This window comes from Notamacropus eugenii, chromosome 4 (genome assembly GCF_028372415.1).
Source record: "Notamacropus eugenii isolate mMacEug1 chromosome 4, mMacEug1.pri_v2, whole genome shotgun sequence".
Taxonomy (NCBI): Eukaryota; Metazoa; Chordata; class Mammalia; order Diprotodontia; family Macropodidae; genus Notamacropus; species Notamacropus eugenii.
In genome coordinates, this window is record NC_092875.1 from 366957113 (window position 1) to 366978162 (window position 21050).

Consider the following 21050-nt stretch of genomic DNA (forward strand, 5'->3'; position numbering starts at 1 on the left):
GTATCTTTGGATGCCCTCAGCAAACTTGGGAGGTAGGCTAGGCATAATTTTTATCAATTTGCAAATAAAGACCCTGAGAGGTTAAGTGAATTGTCCATATTCATATAGCTATTAGGGATAGAGCTTAAAGTGGAAAGCTTGGAGTCTTCTGACTTACCTAGGTGCTTAGGAAACTTAGAACAAGATTCACTGTTTCATAAGAATAGTTCACTTAGAGTCTGGTAAACTGGTTAATGTTCAATTTTTACTCTCTTATTTTAGTTTAATTTTTTAAGGAGCTTCAAATTCTTTTAAAATATAAATGCATAAATAGATATATACATACTTCTTTCTCCTCCAGTGTTCCTTCTTTTCTTCAAGGACATCACTATGTAGTCCTTCAGTGTGATGACCTCAGAATCAGCTTAGGCAGCTAGGTGGCATAATGGTTAAAACACTTGATTTAGGTACAGTAAGATCTAACTTGAATTTTGTCTCTAATATTTAACACTTCTATGACTCTGACTTGGTTTCCTCATTTGTAAAAATGTATAATAATAGCATTCATCTCACAATTAAATGAAGTGTCATGACTTTGAAAATCTTAGAGCTGCATATAAATGCCAGCTAATACGCTTAACTCTTCCCTTATAATAATAATAATGGCTAATATTTGTATTTTATCTTAAGGTTGACAGAGTACTTTACAGAATCATCTCATTTGATTCATATAACACCCCTGTGAAGTAGGTGCCATATTACCCCCATTTTACATATGAGAAAACTAAGGTTAAGAGAGGTTAAGGGACTTGCCCAGGGTCTCCCAGCTAGGAAATAGTTGAAGAAAAGATTCAAACTTCCTGAATCTCCCATATGAAATCATTTTCAATGCCTTGTTTATTATATCTGCACATTATCTCTCTCATCTATTCCCTTCTCTTCACAGCTTCTGTTTATTCACTAATTAAGAGTTTTTCTTTGTGTTACCTGAAAAATTAAGGAAAATTAAGAATATTAATACCTGTGGGAATTCCTTCACAGGGTTTCTGTAAGGAGGGCAAAATGAGTTAAGTATGTGCCTTCTCCCCTACTGGCGCTACCCCAAATATGGCACTTCTTTTTCTTTTTCATTTTCCTGGTAATTCTTAGTGCCAGGGAAAAGCAGGAAATATGGAAACAAATTTCCCAGGGCATTTAACATTCAGGTAATTGTGTAAGATTGTTTCCATTTTCATCTGCAGTGGGATGCTTAAAAATAAACATTGTCACCATACTTCATAGAGATATTGGGGTCACTTAAAGGGTTCTAGAAAAGACAATCACAGACATACTCCGGCCATGGGCAATAAAAGCAACAACACTTAACCATAGACCCTTTTTCCTCATCCCCTCTCTGTACCCCTCCTCCCAGTCTGGGAAGTATGCAGTAGTGACTTCATCTAGCCAGCAGCTAAACAGACACCTATGGGGCCATGAAGACAGAGAGAGGCAGTTATTACAGTTACAGCTAGGAAGTGGGAGGTGAATGTTGGGAGCTGAGATAGAGACTACCCTGCATCCTTTACAGTTTAGACCAAATGCTTGAGGGACAATCCCCTAATAATATGTTCAGTCTCTGGGTGTGCCTGAGAAACACTATTGAAGAATGAGTTGGGGAAGGGAGGGAGTTGAAATTTCAGACCTCACTAGGAGAGGCAAGTTATTTTCCATCCGGGAGTTTTAAAACTGACATTGTTCATTTCATTTTCCATGTATTAAAGAATCCATTTAAACTACATTTAAATGAATAATACTTTCAGTTCATGAGAAGTTGGGAAAGAGATTGAAGTCTTATGAGAATGGGGGCATGAGCCAAGATAGTTATGAATTATGATGGGATTAAACCATACCCTTGGATGAAAAAAAAATAAACAACCAACCTACCAGACAAAATTCCAGGAAAAGTAAGTATATTGAATTCAAGTCTAAATACATTTAGTTGATAGAATGCTAATTGCCTCATACAAGAACCTGGGAACCAATCACTCAATGTGTTGTATAAATGAGCTGGGGCACCTGAAACTTGGAGTGACACCTAGTGGCTTATATAGTGACTTAGCTCTAAGTGGCTGCCTCTAGCTCGCTCTCATAATGCTACTACTACCAGATGAGGGTCCGGGTTATGTCAAAGGGAACATAATGTTTATATATATATATATATATATATATATATATATATATATATATATATATATATATATATATATATATATATATATATATGTATGTATGTATGTATAAAATCTCCAAGTACCGCATACAAGTCAGCTATTATTCATTCATGTCCTAAGTAGGTTTTGCCTAGCATTCTTTTGCTTCTAGAAGAAAATGTAAGTTGATTCTCCTATGGTTCTACTCAGGCTCGGTGACTTCTCAGACTAACATACCCACTCCACCATACATGTTGTCATTTCCTATGTAACAATGTAAATTCCTTTGAATGTAAGGATTATCTCATTTTTGCATTTGTTTTCCCGTACACTGAATCAAGTGTCTTTCCTTTCTAATCTATCTCTCTTCCCACTCCCTAAGGATAATCTTAATAAAGGACAGAATCTCTGTCACTCTCTTGTTCAAAAACCTTCAGTGACTCCCTATGGATTTTAGGATTCAGCATAACAGTCACTAGACATTTAAAGTTCCGAATCCTTAAATGAGATGATATCCGTAAAATACTTTTTAAATCTTAAAATAAAATGTAAGTGCTAGCTATTATTATTATTAGAGAAGAGTTAAGATATTAGCTAGCATTTATATAAGATTCTTAAGATTTTTTAAATGCGTTCACATGATCCTTTGTTTGATAGTCTCAAAAACCCTGTGAGGTGTTATTATTTTTATTACGTTCCAAGCTATTCCTTCAGTCTTAGTTCACATTATTCCCCTTCATATACTATCTGTTCAAACCAAAGTGAATTGCTAAACATCTTTAAAATTGGCATACCATCTCCCATTTTCATGTATTTACACAAGCTATCCATCATCCTAGAATGGTACTTCCTCTTTCTTCCAGCCTCAGAATCCTTATCTTCCTTCAAATTTCCCTCAGTTGTCACCTTCTCCAAGAAGCTTTCCCTCATCTCTTCAGTTATTAATGTCCTCGCCCTCCTCAAATTACCTTGTATTAATTATATATGTATATGTGTAGGTATACATATATATCTGTATATGTATGTATGTTTGTACATATATATCATTGTTGTTTGTCCATTCTTGAAGAGGACCAGCGACATCATGGAGTGATGTCTTGACTGGCACATGAATTGGATTTAAGTAAAGCAGAGTTGCACAAAGTCATCAGCTACACTCTTTCCCTGAGGCATCAAAGTCCAGTGACAAGACAAAAGTCAAGACAACTGATGAAGGCTTGAGATGTCTTTTGGTATCTTTGGTGTCTGATCAAGCTCTAAGTGCTCCACAACACTGACTTCATCCACCTTCATGGCCTTTGAAGCAAATTGTTCTCATTGGTCCATTCTACCAGAGTGAGATCTTCTCATGCTTGGGGTAAATACCCCCTAACTCACCAATGGGTTTGAGACCCATTGGTTACCTTCAACTGGTTTAGCATATCTTCTGAGACAGTTCTACCAAGGTGTAGCTGTGGTGCATGCTAAACTTTTTGGAGTCATGAGTGAGGGTTGGGTAATTTAGGTTGCTTATAGAACAGGCATTTCAGAGGATACAGTCCACTTGATTTACACTATATATTATATGTGTATGCTTTATTTCCCCAATGCAATATAAGTCCCTCAAAGGCATGGATGGTTTAAGTTTTTGTTTGTATCCCAGGGTCTAGCATAGTGCATTCTCTAAGACTGTAATTTCTTCATCATGTGGAAACTGACTTCATTGTTGTAGATTGGCATCTCTGCCCTGCTTTAACATGGAGTTTTTGCTTGCCCATGATCTCACAGTCAGTGTCAGAGATCAGACTTGAATCCAGGTTTCTTGACTCCTATGCTGGGTTTAATTTCCTTTCCTGAAGTGGTGGAGTTATATACCATCAGTCCAGGGAGTTGATTTAGAGCCTTCTTATACATCTATTTACTAAAAACATGAACCTCCTTCTGTACTCATTCTTCATGTTTCAGAGCTTCATTGAAGTAAGGTCAGGACAACAATTAGATGGTTTTCTATTTTAGCTTCAATTAGAGCAATCATAAAGAACTATTTAAGATCACTCTTGAATAAATAAGTTTAATTCCACTAAGGGATTCATTACTCCTAAAGAGTTAGGGTTACAGAGAAGTACTAAGAAAACTAAAGACATGATGTGTGATGTTCAAGGATGACAGTAACAAGTATAATGAAATATTAAATGTGTCTAGTAAAGTAGTCTTACTTCTGACATATGGATTACTTTAAAATACCCTAAGGATCTCATATGCTGTCATATTCATGTAACAAAGACATGATCATTACATGTTTATTCTCATTCTTTACATCTGATTGGGTCTCTGCCCTGGAAGCAAATTGTCCTAGTGGTCATTATTGTTTAGAGTATCAAGGTCTTAAGAAAAAAAATTATTTCATCTAAATTGTATATCATCTGTTCCTAAATTATTTAAATCCACTTTCCATGTTATTTAAAGAAATGAAATAAAAACTACAGACCTGGAAATATTTAACTTTGTTTTTAATGCTACCTGGCATTATTTTGTCTTGAACTGTCATTTAATTAATATTGGAAACTTCTACTGTAGAAATTCCCTCCACTGCACTTATTCAGCTTAATAATCCATCTGCAACTTTTAACCTTAGAAAGTTACTTGGGACATGGAGAGGCTAAATGACTCGCCCTTTATCACCAAGCTAGTATGTTTCAGAAAATGAACTTGAATGTAGGTCATCCTGGCTTCAAGAATGACACCTCATTCACCATGCCTCATTTCTTCTCTGTCTTAAGCTCTGAGAACTGTTCTCAGAACCTGTATAACTGCATACCTCCTTCATTCCTCTGCCTTAACAAAATGGCTTAATCATTGACTTTTTTTCTCCAGTAAGTTATTTTAAAAAACTATTTGGTTAGAAAAAATGTCCCACAAAGCTTCCCCCAAATAGCTCAAGCGTAGTGCTTTTAGAATCTTTCTTTCTTTAAACTGAAGTTCAAGTCCAATGCTCTATCCCCTTAATTCAAGGAGGGATCAATGAATGCCCTCCTTCTTTAATCATCTTGTATCTAGCTACCTTGCATTTATTTGTTATTTGATTTCTTTGTTTTTATTTTGCATGTACATATATGTATATGTATTTCTTGTTAGAATATAAGCTACTTGAGAGTAGGCATTTATTTCATTCTTTTGATTTATATCCCAGCATCTAGCCCAGGATTTGTCACATACCAGATATTTAATAAATGTTAATTGATTGATTGGTATAATATTTTATGCAGGCAGTGAAGTGGCATAGTGGATTACAGTGCCAGGTGTAAAGTCAGGAAGATTCATCTTACTGAGATCAGTTCTGGCCTCAGACACTTACTAGCTGTGTGACCCTTGTCAGGTCACTTAACCCTGTTTGCCTCACTTTCTTATTCTGTAAACTAACTGGAGAAGGAAATGACAAACCATTCTAGTATTTTTGCCAAGAAAATCCCAAATGAGGTCATCGGACATAACTGAAAATGACTGAGCAACAACAAATGAGTTGATTGGTATAATACCTTACAGTTTACAAAGACCTTTGTACTCCATATTTCATTTTGTCCTTATGACAAGCCTGCGAAGCAGATAGTGTGAATACCATGGTGTCCAATTTATCACCAAGGAAAATGAATCTCAGTGGTAGGACCTGTACTCTAACCCTGACCTCCTGGCTTTAGATCCAGAGCACACCATCTTTCATAATTTCTGTGCGGATAATTTCTGTCCATTTATCTTTAAGACTTCTGAATTTCTTATAGAAGGTAAGGAATATTCTTGCTCCCATAGGAGTAACTCAATTTGTTTTCTTCCCTAGAAATATCACTCACTTGTTGGAGAGTCAGTAAATATTCTCTTTCTCAGGTGAATAGAGAGTCAGAAAGTCATCCAACTTTGAAACTCAAGACTTTGCTGAAAAATCATAGCATTTTAGAGCTCAAAGGAAACTTAAAGACCATAAAGTCCAATCTTCTCGTTTTACAGATGAGGAAAGTGGGACCCACAGAAATTGAATGAATTGCCAAAGGTCACATAAAGAGCTGCAGCAGAGCCAAGACTAGAACCCAGAGATCCTGGCTCCTAGTACAATGTTCATTATAATATACTATGCTTTCACATCTCATTCTAAGACTGCATCAAAAAATAGTCAGAGGTTCTTGGCTGAAATCTGCTTATGACTCTGTTGAATAAATCATAGGATTATAGATTTAGGATGGTAAAGAACCTTAGGTGTTATCTTGTTCAGTTGTTAGTCATATTCAAATCTTTGTGACCCTGTAGAGCACACCAATATTGTTCATGGGGCTTTTTTCTTGGCAAAGATACTTGAGTGGTTTGCCATCTTTTCTGGTAGATTAAGGCAAACAAATGTTAAGTGACACCCAGGGTAACACAGCTAGTAAGATTCTGAAGCCAGATTTGAACTCAGGCCTTCTTCACTCCAGGTCCAGTGCTCTATCTACTGAACCATTTGGCTGCCTCAGGTGTTATGTAGTGACTCCCATATTTTATAGATGAAGAGATTAAGTTACAAAGAGGTTGTAACTTTCTGTAGCTACCTAATGGCATAGTCAATTGAATTCAACCAGATTGTCTGATTCCAAATATAGCACTCTCTTCATTGACTTCTAATGCACTTTAATTAATACTTACTGTCTGTCATTTCTTGGTGCTCTAGGCAAGGCTTTAAGGTTGGAGAGAAAAGTCTGATCTGTATTAGTAGGTAATGTTCCTCTTTCTAGAAATACCCTTTGCCAATGAAATCACAAATCCAGCCCCTAATCCAAATTCTCCCACTAGGTATAATGATGTAGAAGGGAGAAAATATCTCTTTTCTTTCCTCCTTCCCCCATTTTCCTAACCATTGACCTCAAAAACTATATTTTAAGATCAAAACTCATGGAACAATAACTTCATAGATGGTTTAAATTTAAAGTGACTTTAGGAATCTTGTAGTACAATCTTTTCACTTTATACATAAAGAAAATAAAGTCCAGTGGAATGGGGTCATGATCAGAATACTAGCCATGGCCCAAGACCAAGTCTAGGTTTCCTGGCTTACAGTCTAGTACACGTTACCAAACATCCCCCTGAATCTTCTTATCAATTGCATTCAACTTAGAGAAGAGAGCTCTTTTCTCAGTGAAATCTTGACTTCCAGTTTGTTATTTAGTTCACCATCATATTGGCATGAAATGATTTGCCTCTCATCGTGCAGCTATTCCCACTTTGTCCAGTCTTCATCCTTTGGGCTAAGGTTAGGCAGAACCCCTTTCATTGGCTGCCACTCAAATGCATTTGGAGACAACAGAGATTATCTTGTAGTCGTGTTCCTGGGCTCCTCACAACACTACATCTTTCCAGAGAATGCCATGAGTAACACTTAATAATCTTGCTGAAAGGATTTTGGCTTTGATTTTATAATCTGTACTTTAGGGGAAATCAACTTTCAGCTTTGTAAGCTCCTTTAGTGTTTTCCTCATAGCAGCATAAAATAGATTTTTCTGGCAAAAGGGTCAGTCCCCTTGTTTCTTAGATCAGCTCATTTACTGTCTCCTTGGAAGTTTCTTCTCCAAGTGTTTCACTTCAGGCATTTCTCTTTTCTCTAAGTTAATCACCTCCTCGATAGAACTTCAAGTTCCACATCTTTTTCTCATAAGGGTGCCTCAACACAGCTTCTAGAGTGGGGACTTATTGTTTTCTCTGAATATAATTTCAGTTATGAAAAGAATAATCAGATTTCCACTAACTCATCAACAAATAACATCCAGATAGACCACTGTGCTAGGGCACTGTACAGTAAGGATCAGTCCCTGCCCATGAGAACTTTATTTTATAAACCCTTAGGAAATTTTGAGAATGTATTCCTGTGAAAGAGATGGGAAGTACGAATTTTTTTGAAGGAGGAATGAAGGGAACATTACCAAAAAGCGGTATTCTCATTGCAGAAGTGAAGATGAGACTAAGATGCTATTGGCACAAATATAAGTTCCTCGGTCCAAGGATCCACGTTCATGGATACATAAACTAAATAATGAGGACATTTCAGGGTTATTATTTTACACAGGCAGAACCAATCATTTTATGACCTGAAGCATGAGCAGCTATAAAGAAAATAGGATGATATATTATTGAATAAGTAAGCAAGTTTTGTTGTCTTATAACACTGTAAAAATAAAAAACAAAAGCTAGGATTCTTAGGCATCAGTATGTATACGATTGTCCTGTGTTGAATTACTTTGCCCTACTGTCCAGGAAAAGTCCCATTGGGAGAATTAAATGCACAATTTGTATCAAGAAATCAGCTGCAAATATAATATGTATGATACCACAGAATCCCAGAATCCCTCAGTTGGAAGAGAACTCAGAAGTTTCCTAGTTCAACTCAGAAAGAACTAGAATCCTCTTTATTTTTGACAAGTGGCTATCCAGCCTTTGTTCAGAGAGCCACAATCATGGGAAACTGAAATTCTTGTGCTTCCTGGATCTAGCAAGTGAGTGTAATACTTATGTTCTTCAAGATTCCCAGGGACTAAATATGAAAAGAAAGCAAAATGGTGGTATATATATATATATATATATATATATATATATATATATATATATATATATATATATATATATATATATATATATATATATATATATATATATATATACACACACACATTTATATATATATGTGTGTATATGTGTGCATGCATATATTTATGGAACTGCATATCTCTTCTTTGCAAAGATAAAATTATGGATACATATGTATAACATATATTAATATCATCTATAGCCATATATATCTATGTTGATATCTATATTTGCATCTGTATTTCTCTATATCTCTACTTTCACCTCCATTTCCATATCAATATCTATATCCATATCCCTAGCTATATCTATATCTGTATCTGTCTCTAGCTCTCCCTCCATCTTAATCTCCATCTTCAGCAATCTGTCTCTTTCTCTCATCTCTATTTCTATCACCTGTATATTGATTTCTATCTAGATCATCTCTATAAATCTATATCTTTATGTATCTATATATACATCTTTCAAAAAGCCCAGCTTTAATATCTATTAATTCATGTGGAGGTCATAGGAATGTAGATTTAGAGTTGGAAAGAATTTCAAAGGTAATGCATGTATTTCAATTCCCTCATCTGACAGATGTGGAAAGGATCCTGGAGAAGTTAAGTGACGCATTGATGATCATCCAGGTGGTAGCCCATTTGAGGACTGATTCCAGATGCCCTGACTTCAGATTTGATCTTTTCCATCAACCAAACTGCCACCCTTTACCATGGTGCCACCCTGAGTTCTTCACCATACCAACAGAACACAAACACTTTTGATGATAGCTGTGCAAATTAATACTTCTATCAGAAGGGATATAGAATTGTTAAGGAGCTTAAGTTGTCTTGGATAAGAAACTGAAGACCTATATTATACACACACACACACACACACACACACACACACACACACACACACACATACACTGAGGATATATATTCATCATTATTGTTCATTAAAAAGAAGGGCAAATTTGGGAAGTGAAGAGTCGGTTAAAACCTAGCATGCAAAAATGGAATTTTAATTTCAGGATCAGAGCTTAAAGTATTGATATGATGGGCTCCTGACCAGAGTTGGAATGCACCTAACAAATGCCGGTTAAACTGAATTTGTCTGTACTTATGTTTAGCACAGTGTTTGGAACCACAGTAGGAGTTTAATAAGTGCTTGTTGACTTACTGACTAATCAAAAGGACTTTTAGCTGAAAAGGAAGGAGATGGAATAAAATTGCCTAAATTTATCTATCAAATTAGATAACACAAGAAAAAAGTAAGGAATTAAATCCATGGTCCTTAATGTTCATAAACAAGTGCACAATGCTTATGCAATAAATAATAAGCAAAATAAGCAAGATAATCTAATGAAAAGAGACAAATTTTAGCCCTACTTATCACTATGATTTTGGCGGATGGGACTTATGACTGATGAATGACACTGGAAAATAAATGATCCATTGAAAAGGAACAAGATGGGGGTTATATGGGTGCTTTGGAGTGGAGGTTGTCTTCAGAGGAGGGTGGGGAATCAAATGTAAGGGAGTAACAGGAAGTGGAGTCTCTTCCCTCCTTCATCTGTTAAGAGGAGGCTGTTACCACAACAACCTGGGCAAGCTTTATAGTGAACCCAAGCCAATGTTTCAAATGGGCCATTTAAGCTAAGCAGATCACAGGTGGCAGATAGTACCACCTGTGTCTTCAGTCTAGGTGGACAGCAGTGATTAGGGCAGTAGCCAGGAAGATTCCATGTATCTAGAAATTACTTGGTCAGGAATGTTTAGATGTAGGATTTAATCTAATTCTATAGGAAAGTGCTTCTGAAACATCACCTAGGGCCCCCTCAAAGAGACCCCCATGCATCATGTACATGGCAGACAACACTATCTCTATCTCCTCTGCTGTGATAGAGTGCGTAATGAATTGATGGCATGTTCAAGCACTTAATGGCCATTGCAACTAAGAATGGAGTTCTTGTGATCAGGGGAAAACAGGCATGTGTCTTACAATTGGATCTTATTTGACTTTTATCAATTGTCTTTTCTTAGTAGCACCAGAGCTTTACAAAAGTCTTAATTCTGTGCTGAAAAGAACCAAAAAAAAGCTTTTCTTTTCCCCAAAGTAAGACAGAACAAATATGAAAGGTTTTCGAATTACACATAGCACAAATACATAAACTATACTGACTGAAAATAATGTAAAACATTTTTATTAATGTTTCCAGTACAGAACAAAAAAAAAGACCTAATCAAAACCATAATTCCATGTAAAGAAGAGTCACTGCATCAACCTCTTTCAATAAATTAAATGATTCAGAGCAGTTGTTTAGAAAAGAAAAAGAAACAGAAAAAACCAACATAGGTAAAAGAAGATAGGCAAAGTAATATTTTATATTAAAATATATAATCAGGTGTGAAAATCTGGGATACCACATACCTACATTTGAGTCCCCCTCTTCATCCCCCTCTCACTGTATCTTGGATTTCATCCCTCTTCTGCTCCCCCATCCTGAGACCCTGGGATCTGATAGATGAGCTAACCTTATCTGTCCCAGAACCATTCTTCTGTATCACCTCTGACCACTTCTAAACCATGAACCTTGCAACATCCCCCTTTCCTTCTTTCTCCTCTTTATGTGTTACTCTCTTCCACTAGAAAGTAAATTTTTCTGAGTTAAGGACTGATTTTCTTTTCTTTTTTTTTTCAATCTTATTTCCATGTTTATTCAATGTTACAGAAATGGCTTGCTAAAAGAAGTTGACTTTGAGCCAAGCCAATCCACTCTTCACCTGGTATAATGGCAAGGAACAAACCACTTGTGCTCCCTAGACAGGTCAAAATCTTCTAATTTGATGAAATTCAACAATTTCTACCAATATTTATCAACTGAATTATATACAATGAAGGACTGATTTTCTTGCTTGTATATGTGTGTGTATCTTCAACATTTAGCTTAGTGCCTCACATACAGTAGGTACTTAACAAATGCTTTTCAATTGATCATTGTTAATTATTGGAGCTTCAGTTATTGAGGTACAAGGTAGACTTCACCCCTGTACTTATCTTTTCCTCTGTAAACCCCTCCCCTCCATTTTCAGCTCATTTATTATGCAATCTTCTCCTATGAGAGCATAAGCTTCTTGAGGGAAGGCAAGAAGCCTGAATTATTTTGTTTTGCTTGGATTTGTATTCTCAGTGCTTAATACAATGTCTGGCACATAGTAGGTACTTAATAAATATTTGTTGAATTGACTCAATGTCACTTGTTTGTAGAGTAAATTGAGGGGAACAATGTGTGCCTAGATGGGAAAGATAAAAGGGAGTAAGGTTATGAAGGACTTTAAAAACCAAATAAAGGACTATTATCTTTTATTCTGGAGGTAAAAAGAAGTCATTGGAGTTTATTGAATCAGGCTATTACATTCTCTTGTTCAGGAATATCAATTTGATAGCTGAGAGGAGGAAGGACTGGAATGGGAAGAGACTTGAGGCAAGGATTCCATCCAAAAGGCTATTGCAGTAATCCAGGTATGAGGTGAAGAGAGCTTGCACCAGGGTAGTCTCAGTGTTACAAAAGAAAGAATGTGTATGTATATATGTATCTATATACATACATACATAGGGAGTTGCAAAACTATATCTTTGACAGAATGAGGGCCCAGTTAAGATCATGCAGCATGCATTTGTAGTAGACCCAGTTAGTATGATTTTGTGTTTTTTCTCCAGTTTATTTAGCAACTCTGGAGGAGAAATAAAGGCAGCAGTGATGGAAGTAATCCAGAGCTGAAGTTTGGCAGGACAAGATCTTCCAGAACATAAGGAGTAAGGGACTTGAGAGAGGACAGTATAGAATAGAGATGGCTCATCAAGGGGTTCCTATGGGGAAAAAGGAGAGCTTAAGCAGTGAAGGGATAATGACCTGTGAAAGGATGGCGGCATTGGTGGTTGTAGTAAGGAGAGAAAAACAACAGGATTAGGAGAGGCAAGGCAGAGAGTGAGGTGGAATGACTGCAGATTATGATCAAATGAAATTTCAGAATTCATGAACATTGGTGGGTGATGGCAAGATCAAGGATATGACCAATTCTGTGGTATAGGTTTTGTCTAATATTCTGTCTGGATTTTTAGCTAAATGATAAGTTCCTTGAAGGTTAAATCATAAACACATATATATTTCAAAATCTATTTGTAGTGAGTGTTAAATATAGCAGAAGTGTGAGTCTTTGGGGCTGAGGGGCCTCTGATCCTCAGTTTGATTTTATCCCACCCCAGACAGGCCAGCCTGTGGTTAGCTCAGGCTGCGTTGCTCTAACCCTTAGAAAAATTCTTCATCTAGGGACTGCTGTGACTAACTCAATTAAAATCTGATTGAAGGCTTGATGAGGATAGTTGAAAAGCTATTAATAATTTTGAAAGGGATAATTTGGATTTCAAAGAGTAGGGAAGACAAATAATTGCTTATTTGGATGGTGACAGCTGAAAATGTGTTAAATCATATAGATTTTGACTAGATCTTGTCTTAGCCCCCATTACGTTGTGTTTTGATTGTACTTACCTGGGAATGTTTTGTATCATTCTGCCAGAAGAATGTAAACTTGTTGAGATCAAGGAAGGTTCTACTTTTTCATTTTTTTAAATCTTTAGAACCTTGAACATAGCAGACACTTATTAAATAAATTTCATCTCATGTTCTATTACTCTGTTCTATCAAATGTTATGCTACAGTCATCCCCATTAGTTGAATTTATTTAGCAAACGAGGCCAAGTAATTACAATGATAATAATTAATCCAATATGCAAGCATTTGAGTAACCACAATCTTCCTGACGTGATTGTGATGCAGATTTCAATCCATCCAGATCTTCTCGTCCATACCCTTCTGTGGTTTTCATCACAAGGGATCCATTTTATGTGCTGGAGGCCTTGTTCATTTTTCTCTTGACATTCCAAGGATAGCAAAAGAGCATTCCAGCTATCCACTTGTCATCCCTCAGGGGCAGCTAGGTGGTGCAATGGATAGAGTACCAGTGCAGGAGTCAGGAGGACCTGAGTTCAAATCTGACCTCAAACACTTGACACTCACTAGCTGTGTGACCTTGGGCAAGTCACTTAACCTCAATTGCCTCATCCTGGGTCATCTCCAGTCATCCTGATGAATCTCTGATCACTGGATTCAGATGACTCTGGAGGAGATGTGAGGCTGGTGACCCGCACAGCCCTCTCTCACTCAAAACAAAGTCAAGTGCAAGTCATGTCATGGTCTTCTTCAGCAACAAAGCACAAACACACTTTCCCTGTCATCCCTCATATTTGCCAAATGACTAGTTCATCTTTTCTTTCAAGTATACATTTTTCTGATGACGTCTTTTATGCCTTTTATTTGAAGTACATTATCGATGATATGTTACAGCCTGATATAACCACCATGTACCTTCTGTTGCCTTCTGGGTAATATTAACTTTCAGTTCTTAGAAGGCTATTGAGTTTCATGTCTCATTATCATACAGTAACACTGATATAATAATCATTTAAAAAAGATGGGCCTTTGTTTCTAGAGAAAGCTTAGTGTCATTAAAAGTGCTTTGCCACTTCCTTAAATTAATATAGCCTGCTCCCTTCTTCTTCTTCAAGTATGAATCCATCATTGTCCTTTGCACTGTGTATCCAATATACTCTATAGCTTATTCCTCCAAGTAAAATCTACATTCATTATCCACTTTGTTTTTCTTATGGGGATGGCCAGATCAAACTTTTTTGAACAGTCACCAATCTGTTCTTGTGGGCTTTATGATGTTCCAAAGTTAGATTCAATCAGCACATCTTAACCATCCACAGGAAATCCTTCAACTTGAAGTCCTTGCTAGATCTCTTCTATCATAGCAGGGAACCCCTTTGATAAGGATAAATCTTCCTGTTTTATGCCTTGCCTGATATTTCTGATCAGAAGGTCATTGAGCAAGGTTGTCTCTGTTGATATTTCTTTCACGGAGTCTTAAATGATTTCAACATATTGATTAACCATAATGAGTTTTCTACACTGAAATTCCAGACAAGTGGGAAAAACCTTCAAAGTATTTATAGTTTTGTTACTATGGACACTTTACCCATTTCACTGATGTAGATCAAAATCTTTTATACCTTAGGAATAATTCCCATGAATTCTTTAAAAATCTCATTCTGCCATCACTCTAGTGATGAGCTCTGAATTTGTGTAGGCTGGTCTTCAGATGATAAACGTTTTGTCCACCACTAAGAGAATACAGAATCACCTCCTTGCTGATATTCATATGGGATTTCATTTGATCCTTTCAACAACTTTTTAAGCAATGGAATGTAAGTATCAGCGTATTATAAATGAGGAAATAGACTTATGGGGGTAAAATGACTTGCCGCAGACCATATAACTAATAAATAACAGCCAGAACTTGAACCTTGATCTCCTTACTTTAAATCTAGAGCTTCTTGCATTAAACTAAAGAGTTTCTCAGATTTCACACCTACCCTTGCTACATTGGGAAAAGTCACTGGCTCTGGAGCTGGAAGAACTGGGTCCAAATGCTATTTCTCATGCTTACTGCCTATGTGACTGTGGATAAGTCACCAGATCTTAACTGTTTTCAATTTCCTCATCACTAAAATGAGGGGTTGAGGCTTGACTCTAGAGGTCCCTTTCAAAGCTTGATCTGTGATCCTTTTCTAGAGATGAAATATTTTTTAATTTTTGGATTTCCTTATGAACGGTATGCATGCATTGGGTTATATTTGCTCCTGGAAAGGGAGAAAAATAAAAGCAGTGGATTCACTGGATTTGCAGTCAAAGGATCTGGGCTCAAATCTTTCTTTGGCCACTTGCTATTTGAGTCTTTCTGAATATTGGTTGGACCTTAGACAAAATACTTAGTCTTTCTAGATTGTAGTTTCTTCATCTTTGGAAGGGGGGGTAGGAGTTAGATTAGTTCAAGGATTCATAACCCGAGTTCTATGAATTTATTTAAAAGTACATATTTTGGTAACTATGTTTAAAATAATTTTATTTTGAACTTAAGAAATAAAACAAGCATTTCCATAGCATAGTAGAATAGAAAAAAAAGATTGTACATCAGACTGCAAATATATGGTTACCTTTATAATCCTATATATTTTATGTTATGCTTTTAGAAGCTTTATGCTGTGAAGGGATTCTATGGGGTTCACCAGATTGCCAAAGGGGTCCACATCACAAGAACTCCTGGACTAGGTGAACTTTAAGATTCTTTCTAGTTCTAAAGTCTATGATTTTTGCTCTGTCTAGCTTTCTGTGTCACTCTCATACTTTTGTCTGTCTGTCTCTTCTTTTTACTATGACATATTTCCCCCTTACAATGACATATTCTGAATAGAAATACCTTTTTAAGGAGATAGAGTATTTGCAAGAAGTCCAAAGGATTGTACGACCTTGGAGAAGCTACATGTTACAATGCATCCTCGTATCTGAATAACATTGACTGTATTCCTTCTTACACCAGCGTTGTATTGATGAATTGAAAGTGACCATAGCAGACATTAAAATGCTGAAATCCACCATGTCAATATAATGTAAGTACCTTGAGGATCAAGACTATTTTGTTTTTTGTCTTTATGTCTCCAGGATCCTAGGACAGAGCCTGGCTCCTAGTAAGCATCTGATAAATGCTTGTTGAATTGAACTCAATTGAATTGAATTGAATTGAATGCCTGCCCTTAGCAGTATTCACAGTACTGTTCATTATAATACCCACCACCTATGTTGTCATAAACTATCATTTCTTATGGTGGTTTATTTATGATTACTTGAATTTTCTATTTTAACCTATTCTCTATTTTAACCTATTATGAATCAAGTGACTTAACGTTTAAAGTACTTCGCAAACCTTGAAGTGCTATATACATACTAGCTATGATGATAATGTTGATGAGACTATTTCTTCATTTATCTCACTCAACCATTCCTACAATTGTTTTTTAAAAGAAAAACTGATAATTAACTGAATTAAGTGAGACATTTAAGGTTTGTTGAAACCCAGGAGACTTGGTCTTTAAGTATGGTACTGCCCCAGAGACCAGACTATTAGCATATATTTATAAACATATATTAATGTTGTGGGCAAAAAAGGGGGACCAAGTTTCACTTCCACTTCTTTTCTTTTTCCCTCTGCATCACAGAAGAATCCTCCAGAGTATTTCACCTCTTTTCTGTCAGGAAAGGAAAATTAGAATGAAGAGTAACTTTGTGGAAGACACATGGGAAATGGTAGGCTTCAGGTCAGATCCTTGGGGACATGGTTTCAATCAGGGTAAACCCCAGGATAGCCAGCTTGCTTATTGTAATTTGTAGCAAGGACACCATTAAAATGCATAGTGTTTTCAGGAACATAACAAAATTATAGTTTGGCAATTTTCCCAGAAATGGAGGGGGATGGAAGTATAAATATGAGATTTATTGAAGTCTGACTTTTAGCCATGCAACTTTATCTTGTCAAGTAATCCACCTTGAAGTGTGGTTATTTGGGGAGATCTGGATTAGAAGTATAGGAGTACTAGAATGTGCTTCTCAGTTCCAGCTACTTCTTAGGAGTCTCTGAGGTAGCTGTTATAGGATGTTTTATGGCCCATCTCAGGGTGTCTCTCCTTTTGATATAGGCTACCCAGACAGAATGGTATGGACCTGTTATTTTGTCTAGATTTTATCACTCATAGAGGCAAGGAGGTTGTGTATTCAGGTGAGCCTGAAATCAGGAAGATCTGAATTCACCTCTGACCTCATATACTAGTTTTGTAACCTTGGGCAAGTCACTTAACCTCTGTTTGCATTAATTTTCTCCTCTATAAAAAGAGATGAACAATAACACCTACCAGGCTGGTTGTGAGGATCAAATGAAATGATCTTTAAGAAGTGCTTAGCACAGTGCTTGACACATAGTAGGTATTATATACGTGATAGCTATTATTATTATTAATTCACTGTGTGACTTTGGGTAATCCAGCCTAATACTATGCAATAAGCATTTACTAAGTACCTACTACATGCAGGGTATTGTAGATATTTTCTTTCTTATTCTTTTTCTATTTATATATTAATATATGTATAAATTATTCTATCAGTAAGCACCCCAACATACATGGGGGGGAGGCTACTATCACAGATTTTTTGATCTGTTTTTCTAAAAGGAAAGGCAACTCTTGAGGGGTTAACAATCACTTTAATGAAGCATATGTATCATTCCTTTAAACAAGAACATATATCATTCACCTAGTTCAGGGGAGTCAGCGCCCTGAACTTCAAAGAAAATGCAGAGAAATCAAAGATCAACAGACATGGTTTCCTCTGCCTGATCATCACAATTCAACAGACAGGTTCAACTGTCTGACCATAGTTATCAGAGAGGGAAGCGCTAACATCTGGGTTTTCAAAGCCAAGGGGCTCCCTTAGTGGTTTCCTAGAGTCCTCATCTGGCCAAACAAACACTTCTAGTCAGTAAGCCCCAAAATAAAACCTCACCCTCAGAGTATTTATGCCTTTTTTTAGAGCTAGAGGGCATCTCAACCTTTGAAAACTAGTGCCTCATTAACAAAAGCTGTGGGCCTTCCCACAAATCTTCCCAGGTCCATTAATGGATGGGGGAGATCTTTAAATCACATTAATAATACAAATACATATACTGTTTCTAGTTAAAGAAACTCTTGTTTCTGTACTTTACTCCCAGTAAAGAGTTTTGGTTAATAAAGGCAAGATTCAATCAGAGGTACATGATTATGTTAAAACAAAAATAGCAAAAGATTCTATTTTCCTTGCCATCACAATTATATGTGTACAAGTACATATGTGTGTACGTGTACATGTATGTGTGCTTGAATATGTATATATGTGTGTATGTATGTGTATATATGTGCACGCACCTACATATCCATCTATCCACATATACACATTTATGAAAAAGGTTTCTGCCTTCAATCTGTTCTCTGTTCATCTGTCAGATGGTGTCATTGAACTCAGATATCTCTCAGGTGCTTTCCAAAACTAAGATTTTCTGATTCTCATTTAAGACTATTCCAAGGGCTAGCCCTTGACATGGTAGAATCAATGGGAGACTGTGTAATTTTAGACCGATATCAAGCACTTGTCCTTTCTTAAGAAATTTTCCCAGCTATTGACTGCCCTATAATGTAGGGTTTGATTTTTGCTCAATTAAAATAAAAAACAACACTATCTCAGTGTCCCCGAAAGTTGTAACAAGTCTTCCCTTGCTTTGAAAGTAGCTCTTTCATTTACACCCTGTTAAACTTGAGAAAATGCCCAGTTTAGGTCAAATTTGAGTTGATTTCCTTTCCAGTAAGTACTCCACCTTCCTTCCAAGACCAAATTTAGGATTCCAGCCTTATTTTGAGTTATTTAATTGGCCAAAAGTCAGAATGCATTTCTGAAGTGAAATGTTTATTTTTTACCTCTTCAATAACTCAGAAGATGGCTGACATGATTTAGCTTGATGTTTTGGAAGAAAGTAGATACACATTCAGAGAACACTAAAGGAAAACTTCAAATTCTTGCAATAAGACTCATGTGCCATTATGATGACTAACCCCAAAGAGGTTTGTCATGAAACCTGATCATTGTTCCCAATAACTTGTTTAGTGCTATTATAAACACACACTCATGGAAATGTCAGTTTGTCTGCATTCAAGGGGCTGTTGGATTTTAGAGAGAAGAATCCTAGTTTATAAATCAAAGTCTGCTTGTTTTGGGCTTTGACAGTTGCTGTGATTTTTTTTTTTGCAAAAATGTTATCATCTTAATGTAAAACCTTGTTTCAATGCTTTAACATCAGGTTAAAAAAATATACAAGGCAAGCTCTGGACAACCTTTTTAAGTAAGGATATTTGTCTTTGTCATTTGCATATAGTGATGAACTCTCTTGTAAGCACTTCTAAGGTTTTTGCAGCTAGTAGAACATCTCTCCTCGAAATAGATGAATGTTCATCATCCATCTGCTTTCAGCTAGTCAGCTTAGTATCTAGTCTCTACAGTTCATCTCTTCTAGAGATGATGTTGAATTTCTTTCTTGGGGGACCAGTTTTTGAACTTGATTCCAGGGATAAATTCCACGATGATGTTGTTTTTTTTTTTTAAATTAAAACACATATATTCCTAATACTTTTTTGGACACAAACCCAAAACGCCATAGCTCACTAGTTAGACTTGGGGGTAGGGGAAGGAGTTGGGTGAAGTGAATGAGATCATAGGGACTTTTCTTTCTTGTGGTGCTCAAGTAAGCGTCTGTCTTTAAGTCTATGCTATCATATGGTACCTGAGTAATTAACATTTGTCTTTTGTTTTTCCCACTGTTTTGATGTCTAGCCTCAGAACTACATGATGGTTTTCAGTATGCTCCTACTCTACACCCTCCCCTCTTCTTGATTATCCATCCATCTCCTATATTTCATTGGGAAACTGGACCAAGTTACCATCTCTTCTTTGTGTGGATTAAAAAGAAAGGAGACTTTGCTGCTTGCACTTTTTACAAGGAACACTAAGAGGGCCTCTGTTAAAGTCTTTCTTTGATACCTCATCATGATGTTTGTCACCCTGAATTCTTAAAAGTTATAGCAGTAGAGGAAAAACCCTAGTCCTTTCTACTGAATTGGAAAGTCTTCTTAAATTTAAATAATTAAATTTTAGTTTTCAACATTTGCTTTTATAAGTTTTTGAGTTCTAAATCCCCCCCCAACACCCCCGTCTCCAAAATGGAACATAATCTGATATAGGCTATACATGTATGATCATATTATTCATGTTGTAAAAGAAGAATCAGAATAAAAGGTTAAAACCATGAAAAAGAAAAAAAAACACAACAAAAAAAGGGAAAATAGTACACCTCCATCTGCATTCAGACTCCATAGTTCTTTCTCTGGATATAGATGTCATTTTTCGTCAAGAGTCCTTTGGAATTGTCTTAGATCACTGCATTGCTCAGAAAGAGATAAGTCTCTCAAAGTCAGTCATCACACACACTGGAATGTCTTTAAGTACAATCCTGGGGAGGAACTGTGTATCTATTGTCTGAGGATCAGAGGAGCTACTCTTGGAAAAGCTCATTACAATGAGGTTGGTTCTTGAGATGATGAATGCTTCTGTACCCAGCAACTAATACTACAGGCAGGAGTTGTGGTCTGCATCAGCGAAGGAAGTGTGTTTACCAGAAGAACCATGGAGCTTTTAAAGTAAATTTTAAAGTAGTGCCATATCTATGTTTTATCCCTTTACTCTTGTTTATACAGAGAAACACATATTCATTAAAGGTATTCTCCACT

At 36.4% G+C, this 21050-nt stretch overlaps 1 long non-coding RNA gene across 1 annotated transcript; it reads left to right on the forward strand.

The window, feature by feature from the left end:
- The first annotated feature begins 968 nt into the window (after window positions 1–968).
- On the forward strand, window positions 969–20427 carry LOC140501632 (uncharacterized). The gene is made up of 4 exons (XR_011966277.1): window positions 969–1922; window positions 16232–16301; window positions 16908–16995; window positions 20098–20427. It is a non-coding gene; the product is annotated as an uncharacterized lncRNA (long non-coding RNA).
- The last annotated feature ends 623 nt before the right edge of the window (window positions 20428–21050 follow it).